At 36.1% G+C, this 7311-nt stretch overlaps 1 long non-coding RNA gene across 1 annotated transcript; it reads left to right on the top strand.

The window, feature by feature from the left end:
• Positions 1-1600: 1600 nt before the first annotated feature.
• Positions 1601-3079, top strand: LOC133780369 (uncharacterized). Its single transcript, XR_009869263.1, has 3 exons — positions 1601-1645; positions 2138-2237; positions 2985-3079. It is a non-coding gene; the product is annotated as an uncharacterized LOC133780369 (long non-coding RNA).
• Positions 3080-7311: the final 4232 nt, after the last annotated feature.

Here is a 7311-nt window from a genome sequence, read left to right as displayed (position 1 = left end):
TGCTGCAGATTTACCCACATAATAACGTGGTTCTCACAAATATAATATGTAATCATATTCACATTCATATAACCATACAAGCATGCTTATCATATAATCACGCGCTAAATTAATAAATTCACACATAAACCAATTATGCCCTCCCGGCACACTAATCAAGGCCCTAAAGCCATTTTAGTGATTTTGGGTCGTTACACTTAACAATTGCTAGCATAATTGGAATCATGCATAAACATAGAGACTCAAGCTCTGAACAGTCTCATATTCAATATTCATGTCATGCCTTAATCACGTGTTTCTCGTGCATCACATACTTCACACTTAAATATCCAACATGCCTCAATAATAACCATATACAAGTGAGCAAGATTGCTAAGCATTCAATATGCTACCAATATTCACATTTAAACATCCAACATGCATTAAGAATAACCATGCATGTCACGTATGGGGTGCAGTTTTCTTACCTTTGGTCCAAGCACAGGTTACCAATAAATGAGCCACAAGCACGATCCTAATTCCAAGTCTCTAGTGATAACCTAGTCACAACCATAATATAAAACCTCATCAAAATGAGTAAATAAATACTTCCGAACCCAACCCAAGCCTCTGGGATGTCGAATCCCACTCAACTAGGTACTAGGATTGATCCTAGGCTCTTAGAGTTAAGTTCCCCTCACAAAGACACAATTATGGGCAACTATTGCGTTAAGGGCCGCGACCCTCCATGAACCATGCCACGGCCCACCCCCCTGGCAGAGCCTATCACCAGCTTCACAAGCTAGGGTCGCGGCCCAACCTTGCACCAACCTAAAAACCCCAGTTTTCCACTTTTAAAACCTTCCAAAAACCTATCTAAACATCTCCAAATCCCAAAATCAAAGTTCCCAAACATCCCCACGATCCAAAATCATCAAAACCCAAGTCTCAAATCAATCAAAAACTCATCAAAATACAAAGTCCAATTCAAGCTTAAAATCCTTAAAAACTTAGAACTTAAAACTTGAATTACCTCCGATTGAGTTGTTTTCCAACTAAATCCTCTGGCTAATAAGCTTCTAATATTTCCTAGGATCGCTATGCCTCGATCCTCGCTTAAATCCGAGTCTTAGAACTCAAGTTTCCTTCGAAAATGCCATCGGGAGACAGAAATGGAACTTAGAGGGAGAGAGAACGTACATAACGTTCTTTTTATTTCTTAAAAAGGTTACTTCAAGCTTAAGTAGCCTCTAGGAATGGCAAAATGGGTCTATGGAGCGGGGCGGTTCGGGGCCCCGACCCGGCGGGGCATCATTGCCCCGGTAAAATTGGGGCAGAATTCGGGGCGGGGCTTTGACCCGCCCCGCCCCGATATAAATTCAGGAGGGTCGGGGCAGACCCGCCCCGATTACTTTTTTTTTCTAAGTGAGTTATACTGATTACTGAACTGAACCCTTTTTTTCCAAAGCCAAAAACGAAACCTTCTTCTCCATCCAAACCAAATCTGCTGCTGCCGAATGCCGATCCAACCTCTGAACAACCAGGAAGAACATGGTCAATGAAGTTCCCGCCAGGATCGACGCCACTAATTTCCATCTAGGAACGCGTTTTGCCCATTGATCGGCGGTGTATCCCGCCACCGTCACCTGCAAAGTTTTGGGTAATGGTGAGTGCTCTCTTCTCCATCTCCATCTTCTCCATCTTCAGATCTTCTATTCATTTTTTCAGATGGGTATTGCTTCTATTCATTTTTTCAGGTGGGTATTGCTTCTGTGAACACAAATTTTGCATGTAAAGTACTTTTGAATTCAAGGGTTTCTTGATGGTTCTTTTGCTAGGTGCTCATTTTCGTGTTCTTGTCTTTGATCTGCTGTGAAGTTTTGGCTACTGATTCATATGGAACTTGATGTAATAAACAATCCAAATGCAGCTTATGAACTTGATTTTGCACTCAGATTCTGTGAAATTATACCTTATTAGTTATTTCTCTCTTTTCTATTATGTATGTACTGTTCAACATTGATAAACATGTTTTTGTCAGCCTTATATTATTGCATCAGGTTTTCTCCTTCTTGTCATCGTTCAATTGTATTTCATGAATTGAGTTTACTCATATAACATAAATCTTAGCAACATTATGGTCTTTTCTTTTTTTCAGGTTTGCATCTTTGCCTATGGTCAAACAGGATCAGGCAAAACATATACCAGTTGGCTAGAAGCTGTTTCAATCCAACTGTTCTTTCAGGCATACTGTGGCTGTAAGCATATATTTCTTTCCTTTCATTTGCATCTACATAAATGTTGGTTATTTAGTCAAGTATGCAAACTCAAATAGTAGAACAGTTTGTTTATGACATATCTAACCATATTTTTATTTTCATATTTGCTTCGAATGCGGTTTGATAGTTTACTGGGTTTTTATTTTCATTTTTATACGTATAATAAACAAAACCATTATAGATGATTGAAAAGAAAAGAAATAGAAGAAACTAAACACTAGATAGAATAAATTATTTGTTCTCTTTTCCTTAAATTTTTTTGACTAATCTCTTTGATGACCAATTTAACAAAAAAACAACCATCTTAGTCTCTAAGACTTGCCAGAACCAATAGTCTTCTTAATCATTAGAGTCTTACATCTTTTCAGAAGTACCAGTCAACTTCATGGAGCCCATTACATTTCACCAGAAGTTTCATTGTTGACTTTATGACTGTCATATATCTATCTATATGTTATTTCCTTGACATTTATTATTTTTGGAAGTTTGAGTTGAGCCATAAATATTCAATCGGTGCTGTAATTTTAGGCCTTGGTACTGTTCATCTTTGATTCATGAGACATGAAATTCTTCTGTTCTGTTGTGTTTTGCTAGACCTTAAATAAATGCAAAACAATCTTAAATAAATGCAAAACTTAATGTTCTGTTCTGCTATGTGTACTTTTGTTTTGTGTTTTGGTTGGGGTCATTGATAATAAAAGGTTTCATGATGATTATTCTACTCAGGGACCCTGCGGATTGTGTTTCATTAGGACTGTCAGTGGCACTATTTTCTTGGTCAAAGCCTTTACTGGTTAGAATTTATGTGTTGTAATCTTTAAGTTATATTTATACATATGTATAATATTTTTGGAACCAAGCATTTCCTAATTGTTATGTAAATATAATGTAGGTTAGATCAAACACTAAACATGTCTACCCAAGATGTTATCGAATCTAATTTTGTCGATGATGTTGATTATGTTCAATAAACACATACACAAGAGGCACATTCTCTAGGAAATACAAGAGGTGAAAGTGAGAGTAGAAGTACTAAGAGAAAGAGAACATCTCCTGCATGGGATCATTTTACATTGCAAAAAATTGATGGTATACTGAAGGCAGTTTGTAACCATTGTGGGAGGAAATTAGGGGGAGAGAGTAGTAATGGGACTAAACATTTTCTTGCTCATGTGAAAAGATGCCCAGTAATAAAGGAACAACTTGCCATGAATCCTAATCCTAATGCAAGTCCTTCAGTCACAACTTACAATTTTGATCCTGAACTAGGGAGAAAAAAGTTAGCTCAAATGATCATTCTACATGAATACCCTTTATCGATGGTTGAGCATAGTGGTTTTATAGACTATTCAAATACTCTTTGCCCTATGTTTAAAATGTTGTCAAGGAATACAATTAGGTCTGATATTTTGAAAATGTACAAGGTTGAGAAGGAAAAATGTAGCCAAAATTTGGAGAAGAATAGAAGTAGAATAGCTATAACCACTGATATGTGGACTGCCAATCATCAAAAGAGGGGATATATGACTGTGACAGCTCATTTCATAGATGACTCTTGGAAGTTGCATAGTAGGATTATAAGTTTTAAGTATGTACCATGCCCACATGATGCTGTAACACTTACTGATACATTGAGTTCGTGTCTGTCTGAATGGAATATTGAAGACAAGATTAGTACAGTGACTGTGGATAATTGTACGACTAACGATGCAATGATTCCACTTTTGAAGGAAAAATTTAATTCTAACTGTTTCATTTTAAAAGGAAAGCTACTTCACATGCGTTGTTGTGCGCATATTTTGAATCTTATTGTCAAGGATGGCTTGTCTGTTATTGGTGATAGCATTGACAAGATTCGAGACAGTGTTGCTTATTGGTCGGGCACACCAAAGAGGTATGAGAAATTTGAGAACACTGCTCGTTCTCTTGAAGTGACATGTACTAAAAAGTTATCACTTGATTGTCAAACAAGGTGGAATTCAACATACTTGATGCTCAACATAGCTTTATTGTACAATAGAGTATTTGAACAATTAAAACTATGTGATTCAAGATATGTTAGATATGCGCCATCAGAAGATTATTGGATTAGAGCTCAAAAATTGTGTGACAAGTTGGAAGTGTTTCATGAGGTGACAGAGTTGTTTTCAGGAACCAAGTATCCTACAACTAATCTTTTTTTCCCAAAGATGTGTCAAATTAAAATGAGAATTAAAGCATGGATGACACTAGATGAGCCCTTTATTAGGGACATGGAAACTCAAATGATGTCTAAGTTTCAAAAGTATTGGGAAGAGATTCATGGGCTTATGACTGTGGCTGTTGTTTTGGATCCAAGATATAAGTTTATGTTGATCGAATATTATTTTCCTACCATTTATGGAAATAATCAATATGAGATTGAAATTGAGAAGGTCCGCAAGCTTTGTTATGAGCTACTAGAAGAGTACAGTTCTAAGTTTCCTAATCTTAGAGAAAGAAGTCAGCAAATGGATAGTGTATCAGCATCTTCTCAAACACAAATAGATGATCTATCTAACTTTGACACATATGTTAGAGTTGCATATGGTGTAGAGAATGTGAAGTCAGAGTTAGAACTCTATTTGGAAGAGAAATTGATACCTAGGACTGATGAGTTCTTTGATATATGCAATTATTGGAAAGTAACAAGACTCAAATATCCTGTGTTGAATATGATTGCCAAAGATATATTTGCTGTGCCTATTAGCACTGTTGTTTCGGAATCTACATTCAGTACTGGCGGTAGACATGTGGGTTCACACCGAGCGAGACTTCATCCTTCTACATTAGAAGCATTGATATGCACTCAAAATTGGTTGGTAAATGACAAAAAAGGTAAATATACATATCTTTATATATATATATAAATTCATATTTTATTGTATTATTTCAATATTAATTTTTTTATTTTCTTTACAGAAGCGACTCCACTAGTCACCATGAATGATGAAGATAATGATGTAGATCCAACTATGGTACTTAATTAAGTTTTTATAAGTCATCAAATAAATTATTAACTTCTATTTTTAATACATATATTTTTTTTTTGTAGGAGCCATACATAGTTGATCTTGATGATTAAGGTAGCAGGTCAATAAAGAAGAAGAAAGTCATTTGATTCTTTTGACGCATCAAAAGTGGAGTGCTATGTTGCATATGATAGTTTTATTTTACTTTGTTCTCTTGAGAAACTCTCAAAAGTGGAGTGCTATGTTGCATATGATAGTTTTATTTTACTTTGTTCTCTTGAGAAACCCTTATTATACTTGGCGAATTCTTGATTTAAATGATGATATAATGATATGATTTAATACAAGTCTCTCGTGTTACTTATATACATGCATAATATGTAAAATTGACATTATATATGTGGTTTAGAATATTCTTAATTTTAAATAGATTTTAAGTGTAAGATTTATAAAAAAATATATTCCATAACTACTCTATGAAAGAATTGTAAATATTAAAAAAATGTTTTATTTAATTATCCTTATTCTTGTAATTATTTTTGTAAATTATAAAATAAAAAATAAAATAAAATATTTGAAGGTGTAGTTGACAAGAAGTGTAAAAAATAAGGATTGCAATAAAAAAATAATTTAAGTTTAAAGAGAGTTCTAAAATTAAAATTTAATATTTCTTAAAAAAAAAAAAGACAAATGGGGCGGGGCAAACCCGCCCCGATTAAGACGGGGCGGGGCGACCCGCCCCGCTTCAATAGACTAATCGTGGCGGGGCGGGGCGGAAGCGGGGCGGGGCAGACCCGCCCCATTTACATGCCTAGTAGCCTCAAACAAATCCTAACGCTCGGGGTCCCGAAAACACCCCCGGGGACCAAATAGTCAAAACCTCCAGAATTTCCCCCTGATCTTTCTAACTCCCAATTTATCACCAAATATTTATTCCCATTACCCAATAACCCAGTAATGCTCTAAATACCCCTTGACTTACTCCGAGTGAAGCATAAATCCCATTGTGACTTTCCCACTAGCTTACCTCCTAGGATCGTCTCGTGCTGAGTAACCCTGGCATAACCAAACAATAATAAAGCACCACACACATATCACATATATTCCAAATATGCCCGAAATGGCCAAAATATGAAAACCACCCAATTACTAAAAAATGGGTTCACATGCATATAATCATTTAATAACATAATAAATCAATTATGGCCCTCCCGACCTCCTAATCAAGGTCCTAAAACTTATTAGGAAATTTGGGGCATTACAACTTTCCCCTCCTTATAGAAATTTCATCCTCGAAATTTATCTGAACTGCCCAGAATAAAAATTTCGCACAACTGATTCCAGGTTCCCAGGTCGTTCCCTCGACCTCACTGTTTCTGTAACATATCTTAACTCAAGGTAGAACTTTGTTCCTTCGAACCTTATTCTTTCTGTCTCATATCTGAACTGGCTATTCCTTACAGGATATCTTAGCCTCAATCTCCAGATTCTCATAACTCAACTCATGAGTTTCTTTTAACCCATGTCCTTAACATGGAAATACAAAATACACTGTTCACAACTGGCAGTGCCAAAGATAAGGTCAAACCAGAGTAACTTGACCAGTCCTATCCAGGACTTAAACTGTTATACTACTCTAGGGCTCAACTTGCCCTTAACTCCTCACCCGTTTCCATGGTGATACTTTTAAGGAAGATACAATCTTCTACTTGAAATTCCATGTTCCTGCTTTTCAATTCAGTTACACTTTCCCAATTACTCTAAGAAGTGAGCATCCAAGCTCTAACTTCTAATAATCTCAATGGTCCCCTGATCTACCTTAGGATCCACATATAACATCTCACCTATCTCATTCCAATGAATGGGTGACAAGCATGCTCTACCATACCTTAGATCATAAGGTACTTTTCCAATAATTGGACAACTCCCTTTCTCTCTTTGATTCACCATCAGTCTGAGAACAATGAACTGTACTGATTTTCATCTATATACCCATCGCCTTCCTTAACCTCTCCAAGACCTGGAAGTAACAATAATGTCTTCTTCTGATAAGATAGACCTTA

The sequence above is a fragment of the Humulus lupulus genome, chromosome 5, assembly GCF_963169125.1.
Source record: "Humulus lupulus chromosome 5, drHumLupu1.1, whole genome shotgun sequence".
Lineage (NCBI taxonomy): Eukaryota > Viridiplantae > Streptophyta > Magnoliopsida > Rosales > Cannabaceae > Humulus > Humulus lupulus.
Note: the sequence above shows the minus strand (reverse complement) of the source record. Positions and strands in the feature narration are given on the sequence as shown.